The sequence below is a fragment of the Dama dama genome, chromosome 15, assembly GCF_033118175.1.
Source record: "Dama dama isolate Ldn47 chromosome 15, ASM3311817v1, whole genome shotgun sequence".
NCBI classification, from domain to species: Eukaryota; Metazoa; Chordata; class Mammalia; order Artiodactyla; family Cervidae; genus Dama; species Dama dama.
In genome coordinates, this window is record NC_083695.1 from 5,566,207 (window position 1) to 5,583,537 (window position 17,331).

The 17,331-nt window shown below is 41.7% G+C and overlaps 1 protein-coding gene across 14 annotated transcripts in view; it reads right to left on the reverse strand.

Moving 5' to 3' along the window:
• The window catches only part of CHRM3 (cholinergic receptor muscarinic 3), a 557,245-nt gene that overhangs the window by 5,167 nt on the left and 534,747 nt on the right, over nt 1-17,331 (reverse strand). The window contains exon 1 of one of the 14 annotated variants that reach the window (XM_061161397.1): nt 5,226-5,245. The exons of the other annotated variants lie outside the window; for them this stretch is intronic. The gene's annotated coding sequence lies outside the window, so the exon portion shown is untranslated. Of the gene's footprint in view, nt 1-5,225; nt 5,246-17,331 lie in introns of those variants that run through there. 14 annotated transcript variants of the gene reach the window in all.

Below are 17,331 nucleotides of genomic sequence, written 5' to 3' on the forward strand. Positions count from 1 at the left end.
TGTTCAACTGTAAACATTTACAGTGCAAATATGTTGACACATGCACATGGTAAGAGTCCTAAATTAAGCCTTTAGATACTGCAGGTCAGGGCACCTCTCAAAGGAGTGCAGTGAGGTTCATAGAATGCCTTCTGGAAACAGCTTAAGGAGTAGCAGGAAGATTCTGGAGTCCCAAAGGCATAGGTTCAAAGCTTAGTTCAAAAATTTCTGGGGGTGACATCTTGGGTATTATTTAACCTCTTTGAGTCCCAGTTTCCTCACTGAGAAATGAGTATGAAACATTTTGTATAATGGAATAAATTCAACCTAGAATTTGATAGTAACTGGCCAAAGAAAGTTTGTCTCTCAGCAAAATTGGCTTAAAACTCTACATTCAGAAAACTAAGATCATGGCATCTGGTCCCATCACTTCATGGCAAACAGATAGGGAAAAGGTGGAAACGGTGAGACTTAATTTTTTTGGGCTCCAAAATCACTGCAGACGGTGACTGCAGCCATGAAATTAAAAGATGCTTGCTTTGGTATGACCAACCTAGACAGCTTATTAAAAAGCAGAGACATTACTTCGCCAGCAAAGGTCTGTCTAGTCAAAGTTACGGTTTTTCCAGTAGTCATGTATGGATGTGAGACTTGGACTATAAAGAAAGTTGAGCGCCGAAGAATTGATGCTTTGGAACTGTGGTGTTGGAGAAGACTCTTGAGAGTCCCTTGGACTGCAAGGAGATCCAACCAGTCCATCCTAAAGGAAATCAGTCCTGAATATTCATTGGAAGGACTGATACTGAAGTTGAAATGCCAATACTTTGGCCACCTGATGCGAAGAACTGACTCATTGGAAAAAACTCTGATGCTGGGAAAGATTGAAGGCAGGAGGAGAAGCAGACAACAGAGGATGAGATGGTTGGATGGCATCACTGACTCAATGGACACGAGTGTGAGTAAACTCTGGGAGTTGGTGATGGACAGGGAGGCCTGGCGTCCTGCAGTCCATGGGGTTGCAAAGAGTTGAACGCAACCGAGCGACTGAACTGAATTGAAATGAACTGAAACTACTTAGATCAGAGCTTGCTTATAGTACATGCTGCATAAGTGTGGTGTCTGCCATTTTATTTTATTTTCATTTTATTCTTTACTGAACAGTGAATTTACGTTGCTTTCGTAGTCAAAGAGCTCAACGTAGTGCAATAATAAATGATAGAAGGAAATATTTATTAGACACTTCCTACATGGTACACATTTTGTAAGTTGTCATATGCACTATCTTATTTAATTTTTAAAATAACATCATTTTTAACAGGAACTTGAGACCCAGGTGGTTAAGTAATTTGTCTAAAAATCAAACTAACGAGGAAAGGTAAAGGGACAGAGATCCATCCCCAGATAATCTGAGCCTATTGCTTCTTTGTTTAACTGTGGTATTCCTCTGCCTTACCATCAGGTCATCCACACAACTGTGCTGGGCTTAGTCACTCAGTCGTGTCTGTCTCTTTGTGACCCTATGGACTATAGCCCCCCAGGCTCCTAACTAGTCCCTCCTAACTGGGTACAATTCATTATACACCTCTTTAAAGTCTAACTGAAGAATATCTAAAGTGACTCTATGTGGTATATATGTATCATGTGTATGCATATACGATTGGACATATGCAAGCACACACACCTTTACATTCATAAATACACTTACATACATTCACTTCAGCACCATTTGCAATAGTAGAATATTGTAACTAGTCTAGATAGAATGTATTATTATATTATATAGAAGAATAGTTTAAAAACTGTATAACCCATCACTATTTTCCCATAGATGAAATCTACATTGCACTAACTGCTGCGGTTTTTTTTTTTCTTCATTTCTTTTTATTTTTCTGGGTTTTATTAGGTGCTGTGAGCTCATCTGTATCTCCAGCTCCCTCTCAAAGGGATGTCCATATTTAGGAAGGGCTACATGCTGTTTGGGGTACTCGACAGCATTTATGATTTCTTCCAAGGTACATAGGGATTCCCTGGTGGCCTAGCTGGTAAAGAATCTGCCTGCAATGCAGGAGACTTGGGTTTGATCCCTGGGTTGGGAAGATCCCCTGGAGAAGGAAACAGCTACCCACTCCAGTATTCTGGCCTGGAGAATTCCTTGGGGTCACAAACAGTCAGACACAACTGAGCGACTTTTGCTTTCACTTTCCAAGGTACATATATGGAAACTCAATATGCTCTCCCTTCTCCATGCAGATCCCAGTTTGGCATAGTTCTAAAGGTGTTTGCCTTGGTACCCCCTCCACTGCACCTATAGCTACATATATGAGATCAGCCTTGTCTTTAGTGAGACACCTTTGCTCAATGATCTGCATAGGAAATTAATGACCACTTTTCTATTAGAGGGTTGAGGATGCATCTCCAAAGTCCTCCACTACATTTGTTCAGATAAGGATTATTTTTTTTCCTATCACTCTTACTCACGCATTTCTCATTTTCAGACACCATACCCTTGCTAATTTTTTATATACAGACAATCCCCAGATTTTTGACTTTATAATGGTATGAAGGTGATATGCATTCCAGCAGAAATCATACTTTGAATTTTGACGTCTTCTTCAGGTGAGTGATACAAGTTATGGGACTTTCTCGTGATAAGAGGCAGTGGCGGAGAGTGATAGGTCGGTCAGCCACACGATCAAGAGGGTAAGCGACTGATACACTAACAGCCATTCTGTGCCCAGACAACCATTCTGGCTTTCACTTTCAGTACAGTATCCAGTAAGGAGTATGAACCATTCAACTTCATTATAAAATAAGCTTTGTATGAGACGTTCTTGTCCAACCACAGGCTCATGTGAGTGAGTGTCCTAAGTAGGTTAGGCTAAGCTATATGTTAGGTAGGTTAGGTGTATTACATGCATTTTCAACTTAACAACATTTTCAACTTACAGTGGGTTCATCAGGAGTATCCCTATCATAAGTTGAGGAAGATCTGTGCTCACTGAGTAGCTTTTATATTCCCACCACCTTTCACTCCACAGCTTCCTGGACACAAGCAGCTGAGCCCCCTGGTCAGGGCTTCCCTGGTGGCGCAGTGGTTAAGAATCTGCCTGCCAATGCAGGAGACACGGCTTCGACCCCTGGTCTGGGAAGATCCCACACGCCACAGAACAACTAAGCCTGTGCGCTATAATTGCCGAGCCTGTACCCCGGAGCCTGGGAGCTGCACCTACTGAGCCCTCACTCCACAGCGAGGAACCACTGCGATGAGAGGCCTGTGCACCACAATGACGAGTTTCAGCCCCCTCTAGCCACACCTAGGGAAAAGGCAGTGTAGCAACAAAGACTCAACACAGCCAAAAATACATGTGTAAATAAATAAAATATAAAAACAGGTCTCCTTGTCCACTGCCGGGGTTGTGTTCAGCTGATTTTACATTCCTCGCTTCATCTTACTCCCGCCTCACTCCAGTAACTGGCGTGCTCTGAATCTCATGTAATCTTGTATAGCACCTTTTAAAGTGCCTTAAACACTAAGTTTCTGCTCCCATGTCATATGGAATTGATCACATCCTGCAGAACTATTTTCATCACTTAGGCCATGCTGATATTATTATAAATAAATACCATGGCTAATAATCCCAGTGCTTTATATAAAAAGAGAATATATCAGTCTTCTTTCTCTTTCTTTTTTTGCTTTTTATCAAGACCATGCAGTGGATGTCTGTTATTTGTCTTTCCTTCCGTCATTCTTTAGGAAGTGGCCTGCCATCCACGGTACGTAGTTCTGGATAGGCATCAACCACATGGTTCTGATTCTTCTACCTTAGTTATGGGCCTGGAGAACATGCAAACAGGAGCAGTAAGAATAACTTTGGGGAACTGATATGGATGCTGGCAAGAAAGAGGGTAATTCTCTGTTCTTTGGGATTCTTGGGTGCTGCTGACTATTCACACCCACATGAAAAATTGGTGAAGCACGTAAACACAGAGGAAAGATATGGGGGAAGGAGAGAGATGGGAAGGAATGTGAGGGAACAGAGATGATGTGATCATGATGGCCTTTCAAACCTGGATCAAGTCATTCCTGAAGACAGCCCTACCACTTTGAATTTGCCAGTTATATAAGCTAACCACTTCCTTTGCTGTCTGGTCTACCCGAGAAAGGTTCCTGTCACCTGCACCTGGAAGGGTCCTTATTAACATGACAGTCATGTGCAATATCAACAGTTTTCACTGGACCACTACTAGCTTTAGGTCATTAAGATCCGCGCTACTGAATTCAATAAGTCAAGACTCTGCCTTCCATGGACTTACACCTTAGATGAGAAACAGGACATGGATAAAATAATTTTCAAAAGCACATAATTTTTAGGCAATGTCAAATTGCTCCCTGGAAGTAACACTTTATGTTTAAATTCAATATCAACTCATTTTGCTCATCTGATATAATGGTAAAGAATATAAGTAGGAATTTTGGAAGTAAGCTAGAGACCAATTCTCTCTTTCAGTTCATTTCTGTGAATTGCCAGGAGCACCACAAGTTGTATACTATTCCAGTCCAGTTATGCTTTACTGGAATATGGAATATAAAAGGAACAAGAATTGATGAAAGACACCTACAGTTCAGACCAGCTATTTATAATGTGTTCATTAAATACCTGCCCTAGTGTTCCAGGCATTAGGGGCTTTTTGACTCATCATTAGAAAGCCTGTGAATCATGAACTGTTAAGTGATATTTGAGCTGAATTCTTTGGCATACTTACCAGTGGTAACTGTTCTTTTTATAACTCAACATTAATTCAATATCTAATACCACTTAAAATTTCAGATACTGCGTGTACTAGCACTATGCCTGAAAAAACAATGTGCATACCTTAATTGGAAAATAATGCTATTGGAAAAATGACTCTGATAGATCTATTGATGCGTGGTTGCTACAAACTTTCAATTATAAAAAATGAAGTATGTACGAAGAGGAGTAAAGCTAAGTGCAATGAAACAAGATACACCTCTTCTGGCCTAAATGGAGACTAATGTAGCCAGAAAAGCTCAGAAAGCTCAGAAATAAATCCATGCATATATGGTCAATTGATCTTTAAATACTCTTAGTAAAGACAGAGCTTTAGCGATAAGGTCTACTGAGCTGCAGACACATCGATCTTTGAGCATCAAGGGATGGTATAGTGGCCTAAACATTAGGCAAATGAGAAAGAGCTTCTCCCAACCTTCACTCAGGTCCCTGTACCTGAGACATTTTCCATGATTGTCTCTTTGGACTCTGTGTCACCGTTCCAGATTCATCTCATAAAGGGGATCCTCCTGCTCTGGGAGGACGTCTTACTGGTGTACAGTTTGACATCAGAAAAACCTGGTCAAAAGTTCATAAGGAGTATAATAAAAATATTAATAGAAGTCATTAGATATGACAGTCACTCAATCCCTTTCTTCCTGTGTAGTGATCATTTTATAAGTACATGTGACTTTCTAAGAATCAGGGGTTCTAGGTGAGACTCAAATGAAACAATGATAAACCTGGACTAATGTCTTTGGCTTAAGGTGCTTTTTCTGAGAAGAGATGATCACTTCTATGCTCCATACTCTCTTACTCATCCTGACTCAACAGCTTATATGCTGTATAGGTAGTAAATTTTGAGTCAAGAGAGTTCAGAGCTGATTCTCACTGAAGTGACTTATGTCAGAGAGGAGGCGAACTCAGGGAAACTTTGCTTTTGTATGCTCAAGAATAAACAGATGCTGGGACCAGAGATGCCTGTAAACCTGCTGCTTTAATACTTTATAAGTGGTCCCAGGCAGGAATTCTAGGAGTGAAGCCTGCGTAACGGCAAACGGGGTCATCCAGTAGGAGAAGAGGTGGGCAGCGGGCAGGCTCTAGGTCCCCTCTGGGTCCACAGCAGGTTCCTGCCCTGTTCAGGTGGGAGCTGGTAACCGGGGTCCTAGGACATTTAGAGTGTTGCTATTGAAGTGGTCCAGGCCCCAGACCCCAGGCAAAGGAGTGCAAAACAACACAATCTGCCCGTGGGTGAGACCTACACCTTCGAGAGCCCTCCTGGGTTCTGGGCGGAGGACAGTTCTTTTATGTGGATTAGTTACAACTGTACATACAGGATGGCTCTTGATTTCATCTCTGAGTGTATATTTTTCTAGATTGTTTTCCCTACATTCTATCCAGGAGCACAAGAAGAATGGATTCACTTAGTTTTTTAAAAAGTCAGGAGCTATAATATTAAGTGGGCCAGCATGAGAATAAACAAGAAAATAAATAGAATTGAATAGGATATACCGGAGCACGAACCACATAATGACCTAAGTGTTATTTCACAGAAGTTCTGTTTAGCATGTGCACACACACACATGCACACACAAACACGTATTCAATACACAGTCATGATGTGAAATGTATTCTGTACTGTGGGTCATGATCAACCATGTTTGAAAACCATTGCAGTGGATAATTTGACATCTTTTATTTAAATTTAAAAATAAGACTTAAAGAGAAAACATCAAAGAACAATTTGAGAGTACTAAGTTTAGGGGAAAGTGAAGAACAACCGTAAGAAATTTCCTCCCTTCCCCCTAGCTGTGGAATAGAAAATATTCGGGGTTAAACATCTGTAAAATATACAGATGACTTTTAAAAATTAAAAAAAATACATGTTTAAATATCTGATATCTGTGAAAACACATGTGAAAGTTCTTAGAGAATCCTAAAAGGCCAATATAAATCTGAAAACTTTTTAAATAATGGATTCCAAGGAGACAAACTTGATTTTCTCCGACCATTCTGGCAGCTTATTCTGAAGAAAAGACTGAGGTTTCTCAATTTTTAAACCTCCCGAACTCAGAAAAAAAATGTGTAACTTACTTTTTAATGTAAGTCTGAATGAGTCCGACAATTATTATTGTTTTAATCATGAACGGAGGAAACCAAAAATATCTTTGCAATTCACAAACATGCTTTTCTCCAAGACCAAGTATGCTTCTTCCATATTTGGAATCTAGTACACATCATGTTGCAGGGCTTGTTTTGAGTCTCTCTTGGTCTGCTTTCTTTGCTAAGAGTGTGTCTCTGTTTTCTGTCACAATTACCACGGTATTCAACAACTGAAACGACTTTTCCCAAAGCGAACTTGGCCGCACACAGGAAATGCCATCGCTGACCACTAGGTGGCAGAGCTGACTCGGAGAGCAGCCACTCCTGCAGGCGCCAAAGCGCCGCCTGATCCCCCGGGCTGGTGACGGGGAAACTTCAGCTTAGTGCACTCACGCAGTCCGTGGAGGATATCAAACAAGATCAACACACGCTAGGCAATCAAACATGTCTTTAAAGGGCATCCAACCTTTTCAGACGCGCACAGTCAGAATCAAACTCTGTGAACTTAGCTCGTGTGATTCATTTCAAGCCGCAGGGAGGACAGATGAGCCCTAATATGGTGCAGTCACTCCTGGTGCAAACAGAACATCTCAGAAGCCGAAACTGGAACAGAATTTCATTTTAAAAGGACAAAGCTTGTTTTTAAAAAGTGGATGCATCGTGCTGCCTCCCTTGGTTGCCACCTTTCATAGGTTTTGTTCAATTTGACAACAAAAGTGAAGGATGCTTGGAAAAGTTCTTGCCTCAGCACTGCCTAGGCATAGCAATTGCTACTAAAATAACATGATTTTACCTCGAAAACCAAAGCTTAAGTGGGACTAACGGCCATCTGCCTCAGTACTCCCAAGCCTAAAATCTCTGTTGCTGGAACTTCTAGAGATAAGACAAGAAATGAGAAAACATAGGTGAAGATGTTCTTTCTAAATATCTGTGAGCCCACTTTGCCCCCTGGAGTCCACACACTCCCCATGTGGTCCTTTTCTGAGGGAAAAACAGGAACAGTGTGCAGCTGCTGGTTTTGCTTCCACTGCAAACCTTTATGACTGCAGATACATTCAGCAGGGTTTCAACATTCTGCAAATTCATTGCTATTTATTTCAAAGACTCTGCTTCTGTAATGCTATTAGAGCTAATATAATTGTAGAAATAATTCTGATTGGAAATCTTTTAGTGAAAACAGTCATGTGGGCTAAATATTTCTGACATTTTGGTTTACATTTGGAAAGGACACTTGGGAAGAAAGTTCTTTTGGCTTGATTTTGATGTCTAATGATTACTTTTTGGGCTTCCCTGGTGGTTCAGTTGGTAGAGAATCCACCAGCAATGCGGGAGACCTGGGTTCAGTCCCTGGTTTGGGAAGATCTCCTGAAGAAGGGCATGGCAACCCACTCCAGTATTCTTGCCTGGAGAATTCCATGGACAGAGGAGCCTGGCGTGCTACAGTCCATGAGTTTGCAGAGCGTTGGACACGACTGGGCAACCAAGCACACAGCACATGATTAAATTAGAGGAGTTATGATTTTTTTTTCAAGGTCCACATATATCAGAGTTATTTATTTTTGCATCTGAACACAGACCATACATCTGATTTCCTTTTAAACTGCAGGCTGTATGTACCATCACCCCGTCATTCATCCATGTACAGAAGACTGCAAAAAAGCAGAAGTAGAGGACTTGTAGAAAACAGTGTAACGAGTCCTGCAACAGTGCATTAGGGCCAGAAACAGACCGACTCTGCCATGTAGGCAAGCTGTCTGAGCACTCTGATTCTGCTTTGTCATCTATAAAATGAGGATTATCATTCTTGAGGATTGGCTAGGATGGTAGAACACACTCAGGATAGTCAGATGGGTCCATGAAAGTTTCTCAGAAAATGGTTAAGACTAATTGAATAATTTTCTATGACTGTTTGATTTTATAGACTGGCTTTTTTCAAGGCTCACAAGAGCTGGCACTTGTTGAGCGTAAGACATTTGTTGGTTGAGTTCTCAAAGCAGGGTGACTCTGCCCCTATTTGGCAACATGTGGGGACATTTCTTGTCACAGTTTGGGGAGAACATGTTACCAGCACAAGGTGTGAAGAGGCCAGGAGATGCTGATAAACATCCTACAATGCACTGGACAAGTCCCTGCAATACGGAATCATCCGGTCCAAGAGGTCAGCAGTGCAGAAGTTGAGAAACTCTAGTATAAAGAGACAACAGAGATGTAGAAAATGTTGTAACATTCCATTTGCCAGGAAAATCTGGAAAATATCCTGGCACTTACACACGTGGCATACTCTAAGTCTCTTCCGGAATCAGCTCACATTTAATTTCCCTGGAAATCACACTCTCCATCTCTCCCCACCAGGATGAATCTCCTATTCATTTATTCAGCTCTTCCATCGTTAGTTCAGATAGTCAGTGTGTCTGAGGGCTTACTGCAGGCCTCACACGGGGGTCAGAGTTCTTGTTATCCAGGAACCACTAGGAGACACCATCGACTAAACAAAATCCCTGCCACACAGTTAGAAAGGCGAGGCTATTTTGTGAGTGTGAGGAATATGAGCTCCAGGCTGCCAAGCGCTAAAAGCAGAACACAGCCTTCTGAAGACCTGGCGCCGCCTCTGCCAAGCCCACCACTCCGTGGTCCCGCATGCCCTGCGCATCCTGCCATCCCAGCACACAGTGATTCAACTTGTCTCCCTCTCTACACTGGAGGGTCCATCCTCTGCTACTTGACGTTTTACTCTGACACGCAGCATAATTTCTTTCCCAGAGTAGACCCAGAACTACTGCCTCCACCCAGCATCATCACTGAGATTGACAACATTATTGGACAGGAGAACTAAGAACAAGAACAGAAGGGCTCAGGGGATATACTTGGAGGATGTGAAGGTGGTAGGAAGGAAGAGATAGGCATTGTATTTGCAACAGGCTCAGGGCTCCAGATGTAGAGAGTGCTGAGAAACTACTCTGGGATTCTCAAAGTGACCTTAGATATGGCAGCATCTGGCTGGGACTGACCCCAGAAAAGGGGATTTGGTGGAATCCATATTTGTGAACTGGGAGAAGGTGAGGCTGGGAGAGAGGAGCCTCCCCTGGACCACCAGGCTATCGTCCAGAGCCACATCAGCCTCTTCCACCTCAGAGAAAGAGAGACCCGTTCCCAAGTAACCACACCCTCTCTTTCAAGGTTCACCTAGCAGTCAGCACAGTACAAAGCAGAGTTCTCTGGAAAAACAGCATCACATAATACACAAATATTGTAATCCCTCTTTGCTGCTCCATCATGTACTCTGGACTTCACACCCTTAACACCTATCACACACCCTGATGGCATTAGGCCTCCGGCAAGGGGGTAGCCTGGGTTTCAGTCCTTGCTCACTGCTCACCAGCTGTTGTGCCTCTGGTTAGTGATAAAAGCTCTGAGATGCTCAGTCTCCACATAAGAACATTAAGAATAGCAATAATAGTAAATGGCAACCCACTCTAGTATTCTTGCCTGGGAAATCCCACGGACAGAGGAGCCTGGTGGGCTTTAGTCCATGGGGTCACAAAGAGTTGGGCATGGCTGAGCGATGAATTTCAGGTCATAATAGTAATGCTGTGTGGCTGGGGAGCAGATTAAGTGAGAGAACAGGTAAACATCTAATACAACTGCCATCCCTCAACAGATGTTTTGTAAGTGGGAGGCCCCTCCTCTCCCACCGCATCCTCACACGCAGAACTGGGGTCCCTGGAATATGCCAGCAAGGTGGCCACGATGAGGGGACCACCTGGCCTGGCAGCCACCTGTGCCGTTCCTTGTTTTTAAATATTTGAAATATTACTCTGTGTATGTATGTATTTTCATTTGCCTATTAGGTTATAAATCTTCAGGGACAGTACCAAAGCTTTATTTTTGCTTTCCTCTTTTCTTTCCTCCTTTCTTTTTTTCAAGTTTCCAAGTCTTTCTTAGAACTTTTAATTGTGATTAAAATAGAGTGGTTTCTCAATAGATAACATGTTTAGTGGATGGATATTTGATACACATGATTTTATTAATAAATTTTATTTTATTAATATAAACATACATTTTATTAATATGAATATTCTTATTAATATAAAATATTTATATTTTATTAATAAATGCTAACTTTTTCTTATAAAAGCAAATCAGGCAAGAAAAAGACATAGTGATCATGATTTCTCTCAACAACTTGAAAGCAAAAAGCCCTGAAGATCACAACAAATTCTACTGAAGAAGATGCATTGGAGGATGGGGACAGGGAGACAGAATACAAAGTGGAAAAACTCTACCACTCATCAGAGTAAAAACCTAGCAAGATGGCTTTAGATACTCAGTGAAGAATTGTATGCATGGTTAAGAGATTTAAAAGCATTGTGGGAAACTAAAACAACATTTTAAATCAACAATACTTCCCTTGTAGCTCAGTTGGTAAAGAATCTGCCTGCAGTGCAGGAGACCCAGATTTGATTTCTGGGCTGGGAAGATTCCCTGGAGAAGGAAATGGCAACCCATTCCAGTATTCTTGCCTGGAGAATCCCATGGACAGAGGAGCCTGGCAGGCTATATAGTCCACGGGGTTGCAAGAGTCAGATGCGACTTAGCGATTAAACCACCACCCTACTTCAATTTTTAAAAAAGCATTAGGGGAAGAATAGGAAACGAGGGAAATGAAAGCAAGACACCACAATTTTAATTTCTTTTGTCCTTCCAGGGACATGCTTTCTAAGTTCTTTTTTTATGACTTTGAGGAGAAGCATCATGATGACCTCAGGATGCTGCAGGTTTTGCTCTTGCTGTTTGCTTTTTGCTATTGTGATAACATCTGTCCTTCAAGGAGACGGGTGCTTTTCTAGATGATGTGCATGTGTTAACTCGTTGAATCCTCAGCATAATCACGTGAAAGTGAAAGAGTTAGTCATCAATCATGTCCGACTCTTTGCGACCCCATAGACTATAGCCTGCCAGGCTCCTCTATCCATGGAATTCTCCAGGCAAGAATACTGGAGTCAGTAGCCATTCCCTTCTCCAGGGGATCTTCCTGACCCAGGGATTGAACCTGGGTCTCCTGCATTGCAGGGAACTTCTTTACCATCTGAGCCACCAGGGAAGCCCCATAATCATGTGAAGTGGAGACTATTGGGCTTTCCACTTGAAGCTGAAGAAACTGATACAAGTGGTTGAAAAACCTGCCCCAAGTTCACACAGCTACTAAGATGCAGGTGTCCTGGCTTCTGGCCCTAACCCCTACTCTAGTCGTGGACTTGTCATAAACAAGCAGTATTTCCACATAATACCTAAGTGTCTAAAGCAGAGATTCAGCCCTCTTGCCCTTGCCTCTTTCATTCTCATGCCCTTGAGGTAACCAGTGGTAACAGTTTACTTAGTAAGTAAATATTTGTTAGATAAATGGATATGTCCTTCCCAAATGTACCCTTCTACAAAATAGCACATGTGTATTTTTAAGCAGTCACTATGCACCGGACACTGTTCTCTCTGTTTACACACATTAAAACCTTATCTGCACAACAGCCCTGTGAGTTGTGTCGTCTTTTACTTAATGTCCCGATGAGACGATGGAGGCACAGAGAGGTTAAGTGCCTGAGCCAGGTCACATAGCTCCTCAGTGGCAGAGTTACGATGCGAAGCAAGGCAATCTGACCTCAAAGTTTACTCCCAAACAATGTATATTATGTTCCTTAGCTTGCAGCGAACTAAAAAATATAACGAGGGACTGTTGCGGATTCATCTATTGGCACATCATGCTCTTTGGCTCAAACAGAATTTTCAGGGCAGGGAAGTGCATGAGATGCTGTGTCTGCTGAAGATTCTTTCTTTGAAGTGAAATAGTGTGGAGCCTTAGTGAAGCCAATACAAATCCCTGCTGCTGCTAAGTTGCTTCAGTCATGTCCAACTCTGTGCGACCCCATAGATGGCAGCCCACCAAGGCTCCCCTGCCCCTGGGATTCTCCAGGCAAGAACACTGGAGTGGGTTGCCATTTCCTTCTCCAATGCATGAAAGTGAAAAGTGAAAGTGAAGTTGCTTAGTCGTGGCCGACACTTAGCAACCCCATGGACTGCAGCCTACCAGGCTCCTCCATCCATGGGATTTTCCAGGCAAGAGTACTTGAGTGGGGTGCCATTACCTTCACCGACAAATCCCTAAGACACTCTAAAAAGTAAAATAGTAAGTATCTGACTCATTTCCCCCTGACAAGCTCTACTGTAATTTTATAAGGCCTTAAAGGGCAAGCCTCAGTTTACCAGTGTTTAAAAGAGCTATCCATTGACTACCTAGCCCCCATCACAAAATTGTGTAGAAAATCAAACAAATGAATAAATATGAAAGCACTCTGATGAAGTACATGATGGATTGGGAGCTTAAAAAATTCTTAAAACACTAAACTCTAAGGGCATTTTCAGTTTCTGATCAAAATATAAAATGGAAATGAAATTATTGAAATATAAGTATGAAAAAGAGACTATTTTATTGAAAGTACTACCTATCTCTTAAAATGAAACAATGAGAACAGAAACTGTGAGAATTGAAATAAAATAATAATAAAATATATATTTTGGCACAGCCTGTATAATTAAATATCAGAAAACAATGATCTCTTGTTTTGAATTTCCTGAACCCAAATGGAAACTAAAGCTCACATCACTATTAATTCTGGCTCCATGGGATGAAAAACAAAGAGGCCAAGGAAGACAGTTGAGCTAGTCCAACAAAATGGTGTGAATCTGTGAATCCTTACTCTAAAATGCAAGAGGAACATGAATTAAAAATTAAACTCTGAAGTGTAAAATCAGTAAAATGAAAAGATTTATTCAGGCAGAAAAGAAGAAATCATACTGGAGATTATGAACAAAAACAAACAAAAAAATAACTTCAGGTTGAATGCTGTGGTTTTGTGCCTGGAATTACTTTCAGAAGGAATTTGCTCTTCTTCTGAGTGATACACTGGCTGCCCAGGTATCACTGCCTGAGGATCTTGACATGAGAATACCTTGCCCTGATGGGTTCAAAAGTATCATATCTCACCTCCTGCCTCTAAGCTCCCAGAGGTTAAGAAATGGGGCTCATACGCATATACAATCCAGTGAATGGATTATTTGGAGTCAGATACACCTGATGGCAAGCTGTCCGTGTACACCTAAGTTACCTGGGCAGGTGACTTCACCCTTTGAGGTGAGGCTTGTGTTTCTCTTTCCTGGGATAATATAAGAAAAGAGTTGGCTTCCTAGGTAGTGCTAGTGGTAGAGAACCTGCCTGACAATGCAGGAGTCTTAAGAGATGCGGGTTCTATCCTTGGGTCAGGAAGATCCCTGAAGAAGGAAATGGCAATCCGCTTCAGTACTCTTGCCTGGAAAATTCCATAGAAAGAGGAGCCTGGTGGGCTGCAATCCATGGAGTTGCAAAGAGTCAGGCACGACTGAGCTCTCATACACACACACATATAATTCAATGGTTCAGATAAGAAGTGTCCATCTGTAGTAAATATTATTATAAGCTCTATCTTACTGTTGATAACATGCATCAAACACTTCATAGAATTAATATGCAACAATGGGGTGACCATAATTCACCAAGGGAATTCTTTCAGCCATTGCTAGCCCCAGATTCAAATGATTTTAAGGTCTTCATGATCTAAGTGACCTAGCATGGAATACCACATTCATATTGGGGGCTGCACTGCATATTGCAAAGAGCTATGCATACTGCTGAACTGATATATTTCGGGGTCTACAACATGGCCAATGATGTAACCAATTCTATAATAACCAATGATACCTTTCATCCATTGAGTGATTACTATGTGCCATTCCACATATGGCATACATGTCTCCATAAATGCCATATATGTAATGTGTCACTCCATATAATGTAGGCTGTCCACTTGTTGTTAAAGAATGTTGCCTGTGGCCTGAAATATACATGAAAACCCATTCTCAAGGCTTTGGTCTTTAAAGGTTTAACATTTTTACACTCATATAGAGATAAAAAGTTGCAGAACAGAAGATAATAATTGTCTTGTTGGAGGTTTATAGGAACACTGTTGCTGGACCTACAAGGATGGCTGCAAGAACAAACCACATCTCATCCACTTCTAGTATCAAAGAAGCCTGAGTTTTAACTTGGGGAAGATAGTTCTTGGGGACACTAGTCTGCCATCTTCTCAGTCTGCTGGCTTTTCAAATAAAGTTGCTGTTCCTTGCCCCAACAACTCGTCTCTCAGTTTATTGCCCTGCATGCAGGGTGCAGTATAAGCTTAGACTCAGTAACAATACTAACATGACCTGAGACCTCTGGGTCACTGTCACATGCCAAGGGAAGCGACACTGAGATCACTGCATTCTTCCCCTGATTCTAGCACATTAGGAAACCTGGCTGTAGGAAGTTTGATGAAAATTAATTGTTTGGGGAAGCTGATTAACAAACTGGTTAGCTTCTTTGTGAGGGCATTGACATGTCTCAACTTTATCCAGTTCATTTTTCATTGCCATACTTAATGATACACGAGAGTCGGTATCACAATGCATCTGCCTCCAGAGAAATACATCACAAGGACCATCAACACACCAACAGCCACAACAAGAAACCTTTCAACTCTGTGTGTTGGTCACTCAGTTGTGTCTGACTCTGTGGCCCCACACCAGGCTCCTCTGGTTTCCCAGGCAACAATACTGGAGTGGATTGCTGTTCCTTTCTTCAGGGATATTCCTGACCCAGGGATCGAACCCAGGTCTCCTGCATTGTAGGAGGATTCTTTACTGTCTGAGCCACCATGGAAGTCTTTTCATCTCTAAAAGCAGGCTATATAAGAACAGGCTTTTTATAAAACTCATATTTCAATATATCCCAACCAGAATACAGACTTTGTGGAGACTGGAGCTTCTCTAAATGTATTGTTCTCCTTTAACAAAAAGAATACAAAATGATGAATATAAAATGCCCTCACTCCCGCTCCTCTCTCCCCCCAGGGATCCTGTGTAAGTGAAAGAACTTAAACTGAGATGATCTAGTTATGATTATGATATTGAAAGTTTAAAAATCTCCCCACATAACTAAGTACTCAATATGTGTATTCCCATATTTAGAGGTAATGAAAGTCTCCCCAAAAACATCTCAACAAACACATGCAAATAGAGTGGCTGGAAATCCTGATGTTGTGAGGAAGGGAAATTCAGCTTGCCCAGGTATAATGTATTTCAAGGAATTAGATGTCTGATGGTGTAATCAGCTTTTTAGATTGTTTGAGAACCCATGAGTTCCCACTGTACACCATCAAATGATCCCATCAGAAAAGAGGAGAATAAGGAAAGAAGGAAGAGTGAATTCCCTCTGATGGTAAGCTGTTATCAATGCCCAGCCAGAAGTGAGAGGACTCATCCTACAACACTGCGAGACACATAAGCAAGTCCTTTAAGGAGGACAAAAGGACCAATCAAGACATGCAAATATCACATTTGGGGGATTTAGTATCCCTGAGAATAATAAAGAATAACAAGTAGGAGGTCATTTTGATAAGACAATATGCCAAAGCAACATTTATGGGACAGTTTTCTCCCTGCATTTGGTACAATGTCATGCACGGATGCCCCGTAAGGCTGATTGGAGCCCAGCTGGACTACCGCAGCATACCTGTGACAAATGAATGGTTCTACATCCAGCTGCAGGCCCGTGTCTACTGTGTGTCCTGAAGGGACGTGAGGTTCAGCAAACTTAAAATTCTTAATTACAGATCTGGAAGTGAATGCTAATGTGGTCTTCACATGATACGAGATCTGCAACTCTTATAAGCAGACCTACAGAAATCTAAGGAACTGCCCACAATTACGCAATTTATTTAAAGAACACTGCTGACCAGATGTTAGGCTATCCACGGCCACCGAAGAAGGCATACAGAAGGATTAAGTGAAAACTGATTCCAGGAAATGTTTAAACAAGATATGATAATAAGATAGAAGAGCTGGTCCTGAGAAAATGTTTCTATGGGAACGTCTATTTTCTCCTCCCTGTGATATTTTAAATTAGAATACATATCCATCAGGGTTGGAAACTCTCAGTGCACATACCAAAAGTAGTATCATTGGTCTTTAGCATATCTCCCCACTCTGCTGGCCATTCATGGCTCAAAATCAAGGTTTGGGCTGCCTTCAATCACAATCCAAGACTCTCCTCCTCATCAAAGTTTGGATATGAGAGAAGATTCAATGCAAGGCTTAGACTTTGTTTCAGCAAGCATCAGGAATCATTCTTACCTTCCTTGCTTACTTAACTGCTATTGCTGCTAAGTCACTTCAGTCGTGTCCGTCTCTGTGTGACCCCATCCCTGGGATTCTCCAGGCAAGAACACTGGAGTGGGTTGCTTAAAGATATCACCATAACATGACTTACTCTGGCTTGACATAACAAAGCATACTTAAGGAGAAATTATGGGAGCAGACTGTATGGTACCAAATA